General features: G+C 38.5%; 1 protein-coding gene across 3 annotated transcripts in view; it reads right to left on the reverse strand.

Annotated features, from left to right (window-relative positions):
• The window catches only part of LOC109406911 (developmental protein eyes absent), a 122,066-nt gene that overhangs the window by 51,471 nt on the left and 53,090 nt on the right, over nt 1-17,505 (reverse strand). The window lies entirely within an intron of this gene.

A 17,505-nucleotide genomic window follows, 5' to 3' on the forward strand; every position in this document is an offset into this window, starting at 1 on the left:
ACATCGCAAAGGAAATAAAAAATAAAACCAAGAGAAGTTTTTTGCTCTACTGTTAACTCTCTACATCTCGATATTGAAAGGACCATCGAGATAGAAATCGAGATAGAATTTGTAATGCACACTAGATTCAACAAACTTCAGTACCTAGGAAAAACCATCAACAAGCAGATGTCGTTTCGCCCATCCGGAATGTTTTGCTCTAAGAAAAATTGGTCTAGCAACCTGTGAAAATGCTCATATCGAACAGCCACCCACCCGATCTGAAAAAAATGTCATTTGTTTACCCTAGATTTTTGGAAAATTTATGCTACTTCATACTTATGCTAAACATATGAAATCAAATTATAATAACTTAAAATTATAACTTATAAATTCTCTCAAACTTTGTTTATGGGACCCAGAACTAAGATTTACTGAGATTTAATTATTATATTTTTCAACTCATATACACATTTTTAGGTAAAATTTTAATAAAATCGTTCATTCTTTATAAAATCGAGGAGTTCCACGTCCCAATATTTTGTGATTGTGTTTTTGTGTGTGAAGTATTTGTTTCTAAGAACCTAATATATCATTATAAGGGTGAGCAAATTAATTTTTCAATGCTTTTTCTATTTTGGGGCACCATAATGGCGAGGCACTTTTTTCACTTTTTGCACCGTTTATCTATAGACACTTATGAACAAATCAAACGATTAAATTAAGGAGCTCTTGCGATGCCTCCAGAGTCCAGTGAGCAATCTTTGGAAAAAAGTGCATTTTAGCTATGCTGTACCATATCACTTTTCGACGAAGTCACTCTTTTCGAAAAGTTCTCATACCTGAAACCAGATTTCGAAATGTTCAACAGTTGATAATCGACAATAATGAAATTTTCAAGAATAATCGAAATGCACAATAATACATAATAAATATGTTAGAAACGAATAAAACAGCAAGAATTTCAAGTGAAAGAAGAGTTCGGCAAGTCCGGATTTTTACGACCGACGATCCCCAAATTTCACTTTTTACTGTTGAATTCCGAGATACAACAGAGAATCGCGCTACAATATTCGTTGGTCAGTCGGTTTTCTCGGTAGAGCCATGCAAGCGCGAGTGTGGAAAGCGGAATCAGATTAGCTTGAGAATTTTCGAATGGCAGACAATTTTCAGGTAAGAGTGATGGGGGTGCGAGTGAAAAATCCGGGATCAGAATCGCGCTACAATATTCGTTGGTCAGTCGGTTTTCTCGGTAGGGCGATGGAAGTGCGAGTGAAAAATCCGGGTTCAGAATCGCGCTACAATATTCGTTGGTCAGTCGGTTTTCTCGGTAGGGCGATGGAAGTGCGAGTGAAAAATCCGGGTTCAGAATCGCGCTACAATAATCGTAGATCAGTCGGTTTCCACGGTAGGGCGATGGAAACGCGAGCACGAAATCCGGGATCAGTGGTCATCGTGATCAAATAAATCATAATCGTGATGAAGACCGCGACGTGTATTTCCATATAACTAGTGGATCATATCACCTAACAGAGGTGGCTCCTAGATCCACACCTTACCCTACCCTACTAACCACCATTCCTTCCCGTGACAACTGTGGGGATGCTGTGGATTCCACGGATTCTAGTAGCAACGGTTGTCGAACTAACATTCCTTCCCTTTCCTGATGACCGTAAGGACGTGGCCAGCGCCGTTATTGACTTTAAATAGCTGAACTCTCGAATTGTGCACATTGAGAATGGTTAGCTAGTCCCAAGCTTTCACATTCATTGGCTCTCTGTGCAACTTCGATTGTTCTGGTCAATCACGGAGTAGCAACTACGATGTGTACGGTTATCTTTGCTTTGCTTTGCTTTGAATTCCGAGATACAACAGTCTAAAAATGGCTAGCAGATAATAACGCTATAACTTTATATAGAATAGTTCTACATTGTCTAAAATAATAATAATAAATTAAAAATAATCAAAAGACAGTTACTTAATCGACTAACAGAGAAAAATTTAGAATTGTGAATGCTCTCTACGCGAAGTTACAGATAGTTGAACATTTTTTTGAAACGTGAAAATGTGGCTGTCCCGATCATTTTGCCTATCCCCTGCAAAAGCGGCGTACGATTCAGTGAAAAGAAAAGGGTAGTAGCAGTTAATGATAAAACAAGATTTTCTGTCGAAACTGATTAGGCTGATTCGTGCAAGGCTTGATAGCTCGAAATCCGATGTACGAGTTGCGGATAAGATTTGGACGTCAGTCGTAACCTTACATACCTGATGGACGAAAAAAAAAAAATTCGTCCAAAACTATTTTTATCAGTTCAAACGAAGTTTAAAGTTATCTAGTTATGACTGTATGCATTTTTATTATTTCGAAAAGGGGTATTCTCAAATGATCTAACATCGAGCATTTTTTTAAATGTACCTTAAATGTACCTTTGCAATGGTACACTTTTCACAAGTTTCCTGAAGCACTTATGTTCTTCCGTATACATTTGTCTATTTGATGGCTGCTTCTATGTATGTTCGGCAGATCGAACCTGAATAGAAGCGATTCCAATTCTGTTTTGATCAGCCAATGATGGTACTTAAGGCGAAACTGGAAGCATTTCCTCACTTTTTGGTTTTTGATTTTTTAATAAATAACGAAGCAATATTTTCAAAATCGGTTTTCGTAAACATGTAGAGTATGGATCAAGGTATCTTCTGAATTTTTTGTAGTGGAAAATGTTTTTCGTTTTTGCAGAAACCATTTTTGAACGAAATTTCACATAAAAATGGTTTCTGCAAAAATGGAAAACATTTTCCACCTCAAAAAAATTCAGAAGATACCTTGATCCATACTCTACATGTGCACGAAAACCGATTTTGAAAATATTGCTTCGTTATTTAATTAAATATCAAGAACCAAAAAAATGAGAAAATGCTTCCAGTTTCGCCTTAAGGGTATTTTTCATAATTGCAAAAAATGCTGTATGCAACGCGTTGCAAAACTCGATGTTTTCAGCACTTGTTGTATTTATCCAACTCGGCAAGCCTCGTTGGATAAATGTACGACTCGTGCTGAAAAAATTATCATTTTGCAACTTGTTCAATAAATAACTATTTCATACAAACTTTAAATGCATTTTAAAAATAGTTCCCGAGCATAAAAAAAATGATGAAATTTTGTATTTTGACTAGTTTTTGGACGGAGATTTCGTTTATGGAATAATCTGGATACCCCTAAAGAACCCAATTGACGCGGGTGCCCAAGTAGTTCAAACCCTATCATAGAAGTGATGAGAGCGCGGAAATTTTGTAAACAAGTATTGAAATGACTTTTTTGGAAAAAATTTTTGAAGTCCGTTTACGACTGCAAGTTGGTCCATGTTAAAAGACAATTTGAATGGCTAACAACATTACACTGAAATTATATAACTACACTTATAAATTTCGGACCTAATGACTTGATTTATTTGTAATTAACAAAACTTTGAACGTGACCCAAGTCGTGACTGCTCGTATGACTAACATCTGGTTTCCCACGCTCTTAAAGCATTAGTAGCGATCCTAGAAGTGTCAAAAAATGTTGTTCACCAAAACAAAAGATTTTTTACAAGATAAGCAATCATCAATACAAGATAAGCAAAACAATCAATAATTGCAATTAAAATTGTGAAATAATTAATTAAGAAAAGTGACTACTGTGCCGCTGGAGTTCTAGTGTATTTCTTTTGCCTGATCTGAACTCTAGGTGCTCCGAAGAATCATCTTCGTAGAAAATACAACGCAGAAGGCCTGACCATTTTGTGACATATCCCTGATGTGCTACAAGCCCTAATACTGGAAATTGGACAAGAAAACCGACCTTAACAAACGTGTTTTAGACCAGCGAGGTTACATCCAGAAAGGCGGAAATGCTGTCTCCAAAGGGTTAAATTAGTTTGAATCAGTTTTGCTCCAATGTGTCATTACTGTTCATATTATAATATTCACCCCTATGTGCGTTTTCTTTCGGTCAGTTGCTCACTACAGTGCCATCAACCAGCACAGTTCTAAATTCTGACGAACGATCTCACCCCTCATTCGCCCTTGCACTTATTACGACGGACCCCTTGTTCTGTGAAAACGGTGGTGGCCATTTGGTTGGCGCGTATGACACGCGTGAAGATTTTTTCCGAACCACCTCCCTCTCCAACGAAAATTGTATGATGTTTTACGTCCATCCGGGCCGGGCCTCACCAGCCAGCAGCGGTAGTGAGCAGCGCACTCGTTCCTGGCTGCGTCTTTTGTTATTTTTACTCTCAATAATGAAAGCGAGTGTGCTACGCGCATTCCCCGAATTTAACGATCGTTTCTCTCCACAAAAAAATGCGTCCCACAAATGAAAATAAAAGAGAACGTGTTGATTGGTGGAAATTTGGTGGGTGGCGGTATGCGCCGGTCGGCGGGGCATCCCCATTCCATCGTGCACGCACGCGTGTTCAACCAATCGCCGTTCACTGAACTGATCTCCTCCCGCTCGATTGAATCAGTGCTGCTGGCTGATGAATGACACGACACTTCTTTCTGTCAGTTGAAAGGTTGAAACACTGCATTTGCAATCGCGATGAAGATGCGCAATGATGAGTTTGATTTGGAAGTGATGAAACGGAAAATTTAGGGAATTGAGAGTCATCATATCTTTAATACAAAGGTATAAATTATCAAAATTTGGAGAAGCTTTTGAAGTAGGTATTCTACAGAACAGATAAACACTAGTGATACATTACATATCTGTGATTGATATTTATTTTCATTTCTTCATTGGAGCTCGAAGGCTCAATGAGTTTTTTGTTCGGCATATCTGTTCTATTATACAACAATTTTTGATAATTTTTGGAGAATAATTATATTTCTTGTAAATCATTCACATATACGAATCTCTGACAGTTCTCGTAATAAAAATACGATATGATTTGTTCCTAAACTCGACCGATCACGTGTCGGGGTCGTAAATGTTTGACGACCATTACCAGGCTTGTCAAAACTTCCCGTGTTGCATCCACGCTCGACGATTAATTTACGACTAAACTTAATGGCGCTGCTGGGAGCTTCTCCAATGTGCAGAAATTTGTCATCTCGTCACTCCGTCGTCAGTTCCAATAAGTTCCGCGCTTATTTATGACCGTGCATTCAGCAAGAATCTCACCATAAGCATCCTGGCTAAAGATGAACCATAGCCCCGTTCAGCGTCATATGTGCGTGAAGTACATAATTCTAGACTTTTGGAAACGCATTTGCTTACGGATGTGACATTTGCGTACTTTGGAACAACCTATGTGTGCGAGCGATAGATGAAGCAGCGTGGAACAATCAGTGGGACACCCATTATCGCACGGGGGGAGCTGATACGAGGTTGATTTTTTTTTCCTGGAGACAGCTTATTTATGGGCCCATAGCTGCCATCACTCAGCTTGACAACGACAACCTCGACGACGACGACGACGACGCAACGCATAAGATGGACCTGTGGGAAAAGTTCATCTGTTGTTCTTGGCTTTCTTCTGAGGTTTTGGTCGAAACGCAACCGAAGGAAAAGGGGAACGAATGTTCTATGAATAAAACATTAATTTATAATTCGAAACCCCCGCGTGTGACAAGCGCTGCGGGTTCAAAATTAGGTGGACATGGAAAAAATTAGACGAATAAATGCCGAGATAAAACAAACAAGACAAGCTGGGAGAGGAGGATGCTGCGCTACGAAGAGTGAAAGATGGAACTAGCTGCGATGGAACCCATCACTATGCAGATTAGCAGGGGTGACGATTGGATTGGATGGACCAGCCTCAACCAGCACCGTTCCATATGGCTCTCGTCGTCGTCACGTTCAAGCACTAGCCAGAGTCCAGAGACGGGGGTGCTGTTGGTTTTAGCTTATCGCTTCTCTACAAATTTCAAATTATCTGGCATATTTAGATAAACGCCTGTCCAGCCATTTAAGTGATAATCTGATGCTAAACGGCAGCTAGCTGGTTATCGATATCGGTTTGGAGTCACAGCGCGATCACCTCCTTGATGGCGATAACATTTGATGGGATATTTAGGCAGACACAAAGGCTCATTTTTGACACGTTAGTCATCGACAGGAATTTCGATGGGGCATCGATTTTGAAGCTGTTTCTGTATATGTACAGAGTGAACACAACTACGGAATAGCCAAAAATAGTTTGGAAAATGTCAATATTGTCTGAAACAAATACTCAAACTTTGTATGTAACGCTTGTTTGCAGATTTCGATCCCGCTCCTGCGTAGAGTGTGGCCGACACATCTCCGCTTCCGCTCCCGAATTTCTGTCGCTATTGGCTTGATGATATCGACGATGGAGCTCCACGTTGGAGATCCAATTGTGAGGCCACCATGTACGATTTATATACCGCAGGCATCTATTGATGAAGACCTGCAGCCGTTGAGTGTTCTCCCCTGATACACATTACGTTTCACTGGCGAACAGCAGCACAGATTTCACGTTCGAGTTAAAAAAATGGATTTTGGTGCGTCGCCTCGCCTTCTTGATTCGGGCACCTATGTCGATCTTGGTGCCACCATCGGCCACCATTTGGCTACCAAGATATTGGAAGCTTTCAACATTCTCCCTCATTTATCCAGCTACCGTGAATCTGGATGGGTTGACCGTGGTAGAGCTTTTGCAATACCAGATTCAGAATAAAATTTTGAAAATGGGTTTGAAGTTGCTTCCCTGCTATAGCACTATAATGAGTTACATCAAATTTCCAATATTCAACGAAAATCATTGCAAATTTTCGTCAAAAATCGTTGCAGTCTTCTATAGTATAGAATACCTATAGTTCTATAGGTAGTGTTGAACAATGCACAGAACACCAATTTTAATCTATTCTAAAAAAGGCACTACACCGTCTTCAACCAGAGGTTGTACAGACTGAACAAGCAATAATATATGACAACGGACAACACACATAACACCAAGTGGAGAATTTTCCGTTTGACGAAAAGTTTTCCCCGACTGGAGCGGGAATCGAACCCACACTCCGAGGCTTACGAAACGTCTAGATGACTGACGCCTCTAGCCGCACGGTCACGATGCCCACAAATTGAGGCTTGTAGCATATCAGGGATATGACACAAGTGTCAAAGCGGCCAGGCCTACTGCGTTGTATTTGCCGCAAAGATGATTCTTGGAATTGTTTCGAGTTTAAACGATAGTTTTCCGTCGAAGCAATTCTAGAATCTACAGGGGAGAAAGGATGCGTGTGTAGTAGGCTGCGAATGAAGATGACAAGAGTGGATAGATAAATAAAGATCACTTGTTATTTGGACCCAACTGAAATACGACGTCTTTTGGATATTCTACATTGGCAACGAGGATGAACGGGATTGATTTGAACGAGGAACAAAACTAATCCAAGAGAAACGCCTGAATGGGGACGACCACTGCAGAACTGGTGAGATTAAATAAAGACAGAACGAACGCGCGAGGTAAACTCTCTAGGAGGGATGATCCGGACCTTCAAAAAAAAAAGCAGATGAAGATAACCAAGACGAGCAATTAAATCATTTGCGTTTCTTTTGAATGACGGGTAAGTGATGAAATGATTTTCCGATTTACTGAAAGGTAAAATTATCTTAGGATTTTAAAAGTAATTCTACAGTAATGAGCTGTCCATTAATCGGGAAAACGATGGTTTTCGCTTGTCAGTGACTTTGAAGACACAGACATGCTGTGATTGGATGATTTATTCACATTGCAAGGCACAAATTTTAGTTTTATCTACATTTGTCAACACTTTTAGCAGTGGTACAATAGTTCTGAACTGAATTAACTTGAAATGATGTAAGGATCAAGGTGTTTTCTTTTATTACTTAGATATGTTATGCTGATAATTGGGAGCAGTTACACTACAGTTTTATTTGATTGATCTTTTGCGGTAACGCAACACAAAACGTTGTGGCATCAAGACAATTAGTTTTGCAGCATGGTTCGCTTGACACTTTGGATTCAGGTTCCATGTTTAGTTCCATATAGCCACAACTGAGGGTGACGGGTTCCGGTCGGCCCGGGAACTTTTGGCAGTGGAAATTTCTATGATTTTCATTAGACATAAAGAATTGTCTTGCCGGACGCACGATACAGATGCAAAATGGTCATTGACAAAGGAAGCTCTCAGTTAATAGCTGGAGAAGTGTTCAAGTACTATTCTGATACTTCTGGTCCTGATATTTTTAACAGTTTATATGATTTCAGTATGAAGGCATAATAATCGAGTTAAAATAAAAATAAGTTTACACAATTTAACTCCCAGCAAACTATTATTTTTAATGAGGATTACTTTCCTTTGCTATCAGTTTGAATATGATAAAATTTTCCGACAATTTGATAAACGGATTTTAAATTGGGATACGATCACTAAACACATCAAGTATTAAGGGTTCAAACTTATTGAGTTTTTTTTTTTAACCCGGAAAAAAAAGTTTGTGGTTCCTTTACAGACTTATGGTTTGATATTTTTGAGTAACATAGCAAAGATACTTTGAAGTCCGTTTTTATATTTTTATGAGATACATTTTGAATCCAAACACTAAATATGCTAAATCGGATACTCTCAATAAATTTTAGTAATTATTTGGCAGAACCATTTGGTAATGTGGTGGCAGTGATGAAAGTACATTTTCACCAAATCTTCTGAAAAATCTAATTGAGAGATAAACAGTTTACAATACGTTTAATATCACATTGAATGAATAGACTTGTGAATAGATAAAAACGCCGCAATAATTGTTGCAATAAGTTTTAGTATCATCTTTCTGTATACCCAAGTCTGGTGGGGGTGGCCAACCGCGCGACTGCCTGAAGTTTAATACTGAATAATGACAACTATTTGTCCGCACCTAAGTTCGTACAATGAAACGTGGTCTTAATTTAAATATGGTCAAATTAGTTCGCAAATGTTTTGAAGGTACCTATTTAGTCCTATACCAGAGTACTTAAAAAAAGGAGGGTATCAGTTTATTAGACCGGAAGCACATCGAACATATAAAAAAAATGTTGAAGGCCGTTACTTTAACCATACAGAAGTTTAGTTTAACCTTTAACCTATCTTTTCGAAGACCCTTAAAAAGAGTGAAGGGGTCCACAGTCCTAGTGCATTGAGGAGATTTTAGCAGACCTTGGTCTTCAACAGACCAAAATTACCAGTTTATACGGCCAGAACTAGTGGAGAGAATTGTCTGATTAAAGAGGCGTAAAACAAATGACAAAGAAAGCACGGTAATTATTATTTGTCTCAAATTGCACTAATAATGACATAAATGTTTGTCTTTAGCAAACCAGGTATGGTTTAACTCATGAATAATCAATTACCTTGAAACAACTGTTTTATGTTGGTTGTTCAACAGTGATGAAACAATTTGAAAAGTGTTTATCAAATTGATGTTACCCTCCGAATATCGCAATGCAATGTTTAAAACACTTAAATGCACGGCGTAGAGTCATAATCATATTCTGTTCAAATTGGAACAAACTTATGTCGCATTAAGTTTATTGCTATAATAAATTTAGTCATGGTCATGTTGTTGTGCGATGGTTGGGAATTGATTCAGCAAACATAACGTTGAAATGTCACAGTCCGTTTCTACATTCAGATATAGAAGACTTGTCTATTTGTAGCTCAGAAAAATAGAATGAAGGGGATTTCACATCCACCAATTAAGACCAAATGAAGAAGAACAATCTTAGTATATTTGGTATTATATACAGGCCGCTAAAGGATGTAGAAAGCGTTCTAAGCCTCAGTCCATATTATTGAATGGTACAGGGAAATGCGGAGGAAACATAAAGTTTCAGTCTGCAACAAAAAGACCAAATGTAGGAGATTCGTCTTAGTCCATTTGGCAGTCCAGTCTATCATGAGATATAGGAAGTGTGACTTCAGTCCATCTATGATAAAGGGAATTGCAAACGAAACACAGTTTCAGTTTACAACAGAAAAGACCAGATGTAGGAGATCCGTCTCAGTCCATTTGGCTGTCTTATTTAAGGCGAAGGTAGTTATTTGATCAACTTCATCTTATCTCTTAATACAAGGACCGAGGAGAGCACGTAATAATATCAAATTCTTAATATTTAATCCTATGATTATTTTAGGTCTAATCACCAATCGGAGTTATAGATACCAAATTTTAAGTTCGGATACTTCATTCTAAAGAGAGGCCCAGAGTGGTATGAAGTATCATTTGAGGTAAGAAAAGATATTCAATCTAATGATCAAAGGAGGAAATGTAACGAAACAGAAGGTTGAGTATTGACTTGAATTTGATTTTGAAAATAACTTTTCTAATATACATTTTTATCCCAACTAGATATGCGTGTTCGCCATTTCAACCTGAGGGATGCTTATAGTGACGCATCTTCCACGATTGAAAAATGTATACGAAGCAGCTGTAGATGATCTGATATTTTGATTCTAAGTTATACAATCACGTAAAGTTTATATTAGTTTATATGTCAAGTCAAGATACACAAGTTTAAGTTATTGCATTTATTATTCACTGTTCATAAATGAGCAAATGTATTCACTTACACATTATAAGCTAGCAAGACTTGGATCGTCTCATCAATTCATAGGGCCTGAACCATTTTGTGGTGTGTCTGGTTGTTTTCTCAGAATGGAGTTTAAAGCATGGGAACATGAGAAAATAAAATCCAACTGGGAAAACACCACTATTGCGAGGCAGTCGAAACGTTTCATAAAGCCGGACGTTTTAAGTACTCGTAAAATTCTAGAACTTTCGAAAAAAGATCTTAGTTCTTTTACTGGCCTTCTAACAGGTCATTGTCCGAGCCGGTATCATCTGAAGCTAATTGAAAACCTCAAGATGATTTATGTCGCTTTTGCGGCATAGATACAGAAGACTCGGAGCATTTGTTGTGCCGTTGCCCGGCAATTGCAGCTAAAAGAATTAGGTTCTTCGACAAGGGGCTGATAGAACCCCTTGATGTCTGGAGAACAAACGCCAATGCGGTAGTACAGTTCATCCGAACTGTGGCACCGTGTTGGGATCATGCTTACAGTCAAGGTTTGATTATTGCTAACTCCAATTCAATTTACACGATTGTAACGTAATTTTACATGATATCTCATGTAAACATACACTAACTCTAGCATTCCCTTTATGTGCATGATTTCTCGCTGAATTTTACATGAATATTTTTTTCTGTGTAGTTTAAGTTGATAAATGCTAAAATTGATTGAGATGTTCATTGAATTACACAGCGTAACAAAAATTAACTTTTTGTCTGTCTCAAGAGAAAACTTATGTGTCTCCGAAGGATTTTGGGCCGCTGAATCCGAATCCGGGCTCAGATTTGCTCTAACACGTCACAATTTTGAGCTATACCTCAATTTATACGGCAAAATATGCGATTTTGGGCTTTTTTGACTGCAAACCATTTAGCAAGGAAATATTTTTTTTAAGCAATCAAAAGGTTAATTGGTCAATTAACATCTAAATCAACGACTCATGCAGAATATTTCGTTTTACCAAATCAAATTTCATAGTTTTAAACGATATATGTTAGGTACGATATTTCCCATACAAGTCACTCTCCAAAAGTTGCATGCAAGTTTTCATACTAACATAAAATACTTAAATCTATTAAATTTGATTAGGTAAAATGAAATATTTTGCATGAGTCGTTGATTTAGATGTTAATTGACCAATTAACCTTTTGATTGCTAAAAAAAATATTTCCTTGCTAAATGGTTTGCAGTCAAAAAAGCCCAAAATCGCATATTTTGCCGTATAAATTGAAGTATAGCTCAAAATTGTGACGTGTTAGAGCAAATCTGAGCCCGGATTCGGATTCAGCGGCCCAAAATCCTTCGGAGACACATAAGTTTGCTCTTGAGACAAAAAAATGTTGCGCAGTGTTATAAATAAAAAAAAGTTTGCAGCACTGTAATGGTACATATAAGATTTTAATGTGCGTAAAACTCTTCTGTCCTCGTCGCAAGTACCTCTTCAATTTACCCGGCAAGGGCGCCGGTTTCAAACGATACAATGCGTCTGAATTGAGTCGTCGTGGCCGACATAGGCCCGCGTTATGTAACTTCTGTTGTTTCTAGATTGAGTTTAAATAAGGGCGAAAGTAACATGAGAGAGTTCTCTTCATCGACTCTCTCTTCTGCTAATTAAAGTGACAAGATGCAAATTCAATCGAACTTTTTTACACTTAGACGCTAGATTGCATCGCAACCTAGCGATTTATGACCAAAAAGTTCAACAATACTTGAATCTTGTCACTTTAATTTGAAGAAGAGAGAGTCGATGAAGAGAACTCTCTCATGTTACTTTCGCCCTTATTTAAACTCAATCTAGGTTTGGTTCAAAGCAAACCCCATAAAAAAACTATTTGCTTTTTCCCTTGACTGCTGGCTGATGATCATCAGCGTAGTAGCGCTAGAACGTATCAAATTCCCTGCTAGGACACATCCATCGGCCAGGAGAAGAGACTGGAGGGAAAAGCCGAGGGAATTCTACTCGGAAGTGTTTTTTACACCAACGCTTATGTGGTGTAGATTTGTTTGTGCTCTTGAAAATCGTTAATTTATGGCGATGGCAATGTGAAGCGCGGCGCATTTATGCAGCAGGAAGATTTTTATTCATTTGCTACCTATTTTAGTTCTATTGTTTTTGAAGAACGATGCGGTAATAATGCTCGGATTTCAAAGCATGATGATATCGTCAGCGTCATGATAGTTTCCGGTTGACTTGAATTGTTTAAGTATTGAGGATTGTAGCATGCATTGGAGGAATTTGATGACACGCTATTTAAGGGACGTCATGGCTATAAAACACCTAGATTCAAAATAAGTTTAGTATTCTACTAAACTTATTTGAAAAGGGACCGTTCATAAACCACGTAGACTTTATGAGCCTTCCAGGTCAAAATCTTTGTCACATACATTTTTAACACAAAAACTGTATAAATGCTCACAAGAATTCGTGAAGTATTCAATCTGAGTTTCACTTTAGAACATGGTTTGCTCAGATTCTGTACGATGCCCAGCCTATAGAAAATGGAGACATTCAAGTGAATTGAGTCCGCAGTCTGGAGGTAAGGAGCACCTATCTAGTGAATACGGAATCGTGTGTTCGATTCCTGCCGGAATACGTAGAATTGTGTTCGCAATTTATACCAGTTTATCCATCGGAAACATTTCAACATAAATCCCTCAAGGCTTTATGTTTATAATACAAAAGTATGATGGAAGTATTTTAAACTGAGGTAGAGTGACCTCTAAACTCAGATTATAACATTTGTTGCTGTGATATGCTGAATGTATGCTATGGGTGCATAAAACTTGATGCCTTTTGACGATCGCTAATTATTATGTGTTCATCTTGTTATGATGACTCTCTTTGCATGATGTTGCTAGCAACGTGGAATATAATTAACGCGAGGGCAAAAAACCAATGAAACTGGAACGTTCATCATCGGAGCGCGGAATATATGTCACACATCACAAAACGGTTGACAGATCACTATTTTTAGTATGGACGTTGCGCCGCCATGCCAGCCAGCGCCAGCGGTTAGCTGGTTCTTGCTTTGTAGTAAAATTTCGGGACCGTCGTTGTCGTCGTCGAATGAATGACTGACATGCTGCCGCCGCGCCGTTCTGGAAGGGATTCTCTCAGACCCAGCCAGCAGACATCAAAGGAATCATTCATATGCGCGCGCCCGGGAAAGGGCAGCAATGTCCCATCATAATGAGGTTGTGATGGGAATCTATTTATGATTCAGTCTAGCCTAGCTCATTTGCCATCACATAAAGAGCAGGCAAATTATGTTGGCAGAGCATTTTGAACAACAACTATGTAGACGAGCGAGTGAGTGATGCGGTCCAATTTCATTGAAAAACTACTTTCATGGTGAGGCGAAGGATGCTACCCAATACCAGGTACGTGTAGAGCAGGTGCTGCAGAACAGTCTCCAGAGATGATTCAGCTTCCATTATTCAGTAACGGTGAGGTATTCCGAAGCGTTGCTCCGTTGCGTTGGTTAGCTACCAGCAATCTGGGTAATGTGGTTGCGCACATTCAAAGCAGATATAGATTTAAATGCCAGCAGGGAGTCCAACATTATGGCAGAAAATGCAGATGTGTAATTTGAGATTTTATTTATCAGACCATGGATTCTATTGTAGTCACTTCGGATGGTGGCTGTGATTTTTAAATATCTTTCCTATTGTTCTGTGGAAAACTTTGATTGAAAGCCCGGGAGTTCTTCGTGAACATCATTTGGACTCGATGGCGTTGTTTGGCCTACTTTTTTACTATAACAATTTACCAGGGAATCCGTCGAATCCAGAAATTTGACACTGCATCGGCCATGTAAGAAATTCGTCAATGATCTCTTAACATATCCAGAAAGGTGCAGTTCATAAGCAGTGTAGACTAATTTTTGAAACATTCTAAAATAACAACAAGGATCCCCTTTAAAAGAAATTGCAAAACATGATTTAAAAAATTGATTTAACCACAACAAACTATTTCAATGAAACTTAGGTTGGATATTTATTGACGAGCTCGTTCCATTTATTATTTTTATTTTTTATTTTAAACAATATTTTATCACAAATCGTGACAAGTTTCGTTTTCCATGTAAAAATCCGTTTTTATTCAATATAATTTTATGCGTTGATTTTTTCGCTATACTTTGTTCTAAGCACTTTCAGAGCATCCATAAACTCACAATATTGTCGAAGACGCCAAGTTTATATCTCATCTATTTTAAGAGTTACAACTGATTTTCTATATAAAAAACCGTATTTTTAAAATTCAATAAAAAGCTTCAAACAAAAAAGGTACTCAAAATTTTTTCAACATCAATAGAACAGAGTACGATCTTTTCAATGCAATTCGGGAAGTGAAAATCCATTTGCTCTTTTTTGAGATATGACTTTTTGAAAAAAGGTGATTTTTTGAAGAAAAAGCCAATATCTTTTTAACTATGAGAGTTAGAACATTGAGCTCTTTGGACAAAATATGCGTCACTGATAGTTCTAAAAGTGCTCGGAACAAAGTTTCAAGTGAATTTCATCGATCACCCTAACATGATTCTTTTAAAAAATTATAAGTTAGGAACCATAAGAGATAGAATAATGGTTTTTTCGGCAAACCCTGATGCTCCAAATAAGTACTTTTACAACTTTGTAGAACATTTTGTAAGCGTATATAAAACTATTAAAAAGCAGATGTTTGGATCAGCTAAACTAGAGGGACCAGCCTAATTTCACAATGATGGGAAAAAAGGTCGAAAAATAAGAAGAAAAATATGAATAAAAACAAGTTTACTACACTGCTACTTTCGAACATACTACATACATACAAGTGGAGTGTTCAGTATGAATGAATGTAGTACTTGCTGGCAGTGATGGAATTACTCTCATCATGAAGCAATTCGCGAGTGTAAAGCCAACACAAGGCTTACTCACGATTCCGAGAGTAAACAGTGTGTGAGTTTATTCGCACCCGCCTGCTTCGTGAGTAAGAAGCAAAACAAAAACAGAAACACTCATGAGAAGAACTAGTGGAGGTACGGGAAGTGCATTTTATTGTGGTTATAATAGCAAATCCAGTGGTTATCCAACATAAACTAATGCTTTATGCTTCATTGTTCCTGAAAAGCAGCACTGCCAGTTGTTAAAATACGTTTTTCGTCAAAATGCAAAAAAACTCACGAAGCTTCGCGAATCACATGCGAGTGCTTGCCAGCTTCGTTTACTCACGAATAAAGAAATGCGAGTATTCTCGGGCCCCTGATGTTCACGAGTATGTTTGTTTTGGTTTGTGTCTGCTCAGCTGCAGTCTTCATCATTTCCCATCTCTGCTTGCTGGCGGCTTTGAATAGAGATTGCTACTGGTGGAGTAGTAGGGGAACTACGGGCATAACGCCGCCGTCGTGAGAATAGCCATATTTCGTATCGCTGAAACGAAAATTACGAACCCTGGTAAAGGAGTAAACTGCTCTCCAAGGCAGTATACGACTTAAAATAAGCATCTATGGGGCTGTCCATTAATTACGTAAGGGTTTATAGGGGGAGGGGGGAGTTGAAAAATCTTACGAGCCATACAAAAATTGTTGGGCTGTCATACAAAAAATCTTACAAGGGGGGTGGGGGTGTCGAAAAATCGTAAAAAATCCCTTACGTAATTAATAGACAGCCCCTTTTGAGGTTTATGACCACATATGCTTAACCGGGGCGTTATGTCCCTCTTTCCCCTTATTTTTGGAATCCGAAGAAAATCCTACGGAAAGCTGGATACAACGATGCACCATTAACTATTTTGAATCAAAACGGACGATATCTATAGAATTCCGATTGGTACAAGACAAAAACTGTGATCTCAAGAACTGTTTCAGAGATTAGGAGATTTGTTCCTGGATTATGGAAAACTGTCCAGAATTCCTTCTAAATTCCTTCCGCTATTGATTTTTTAAATTCAGTCCAATTTCTCACGTTGTTCTTCACGCGATTTCTCCTGGAGTACTTCCTTGAATTTATCTACACATTTTTTTCAGAAGATTTTCCGAATTTCTTCTTGGATTTCTACCGGAATTTCTCCCCAAGATTCTATCCAGAGGTTTTCTTGGATTTGCTCCCAGTGTTCCTTCCGGGATCTCTGAAAGTTGCATCTTAGATTTCTATCTGAGTTCCTTTTAGGATTTCCACAGAAGTTTTTTCACGGGCACCCACGGCATTTCTTCCTGGAGTTTTCCCGGATTTGCTCTCAGAGTTACTCATGGGATTCTTTCCGAAGATATTCTTCTAAAGTTTTTTCAGGGATTTCTCTTAGTTTTTTTCCGAGATAGCTTACCAACAGTTTTCCCGAGATTTTTGAGAGACTTTTGCTGAAGTTTTTCCAAGGATTTTTTGCAAAAAAAAGTTTCTGCTGCAGTTCCTTCGGGGACTTCTTTTACAATTTTCCAGAACTCCTCCAGAAATTTCCTTTACATTTACTCCCGGGAATACTCCCACATTTTTTTTCCGAGATGTCTCAGTTTTTCCTCAGAGCTCCTCACAAGATTCCACCAGTAATCCTTCCGATATTTCTCCGGAAGTTTCTTGCAAAGAAATCTCGTAGGCTCCGAAAAAAAAACTCATTGAAAAACCGCGGCAAGAACTCCGGGAATTACTATGAGAGAAATCCTGAAAGGAACTCCCAGAGGAATCCCGAGACAGCTATCGTTAGTGATTCTAGGAAGAGCACTGAGAGTAATAGGAGGATCACAGAAATCGCAGAAACAACAATGAGGAGAAGCCTGAAAAATCTCAGAAAATGGATGGTCATGGGTTCGATCCAAGCCCCGCGCTTGCAACGGTTCGTCAGTTGCTCTTCTCCCCGAGATTGGATTACACGTGACCCTCTTCTGGGCTTATGCTCTAACGGACCCAGAAACGTGGATATCGGCTAACGGCAACTCATAATGGACCCGCCCACAATCGCACTGGAAAAGGAGCAAGAGCCAC

This window comes from Aedes albopictus, chromosome 2 (genome assembly GCF_035046485.1).
Source record: "Aedes albopictus strain Foshan chromosome 2, AalbF5, whole genome shotgun sequence".
NCBI classification, from domain to species: domain Eukaryota; kingdom Metazoa; phylum Arthropoda; class Insecta; order Diptera; family Culicidae; genus Aedes; species Aedes albopictus.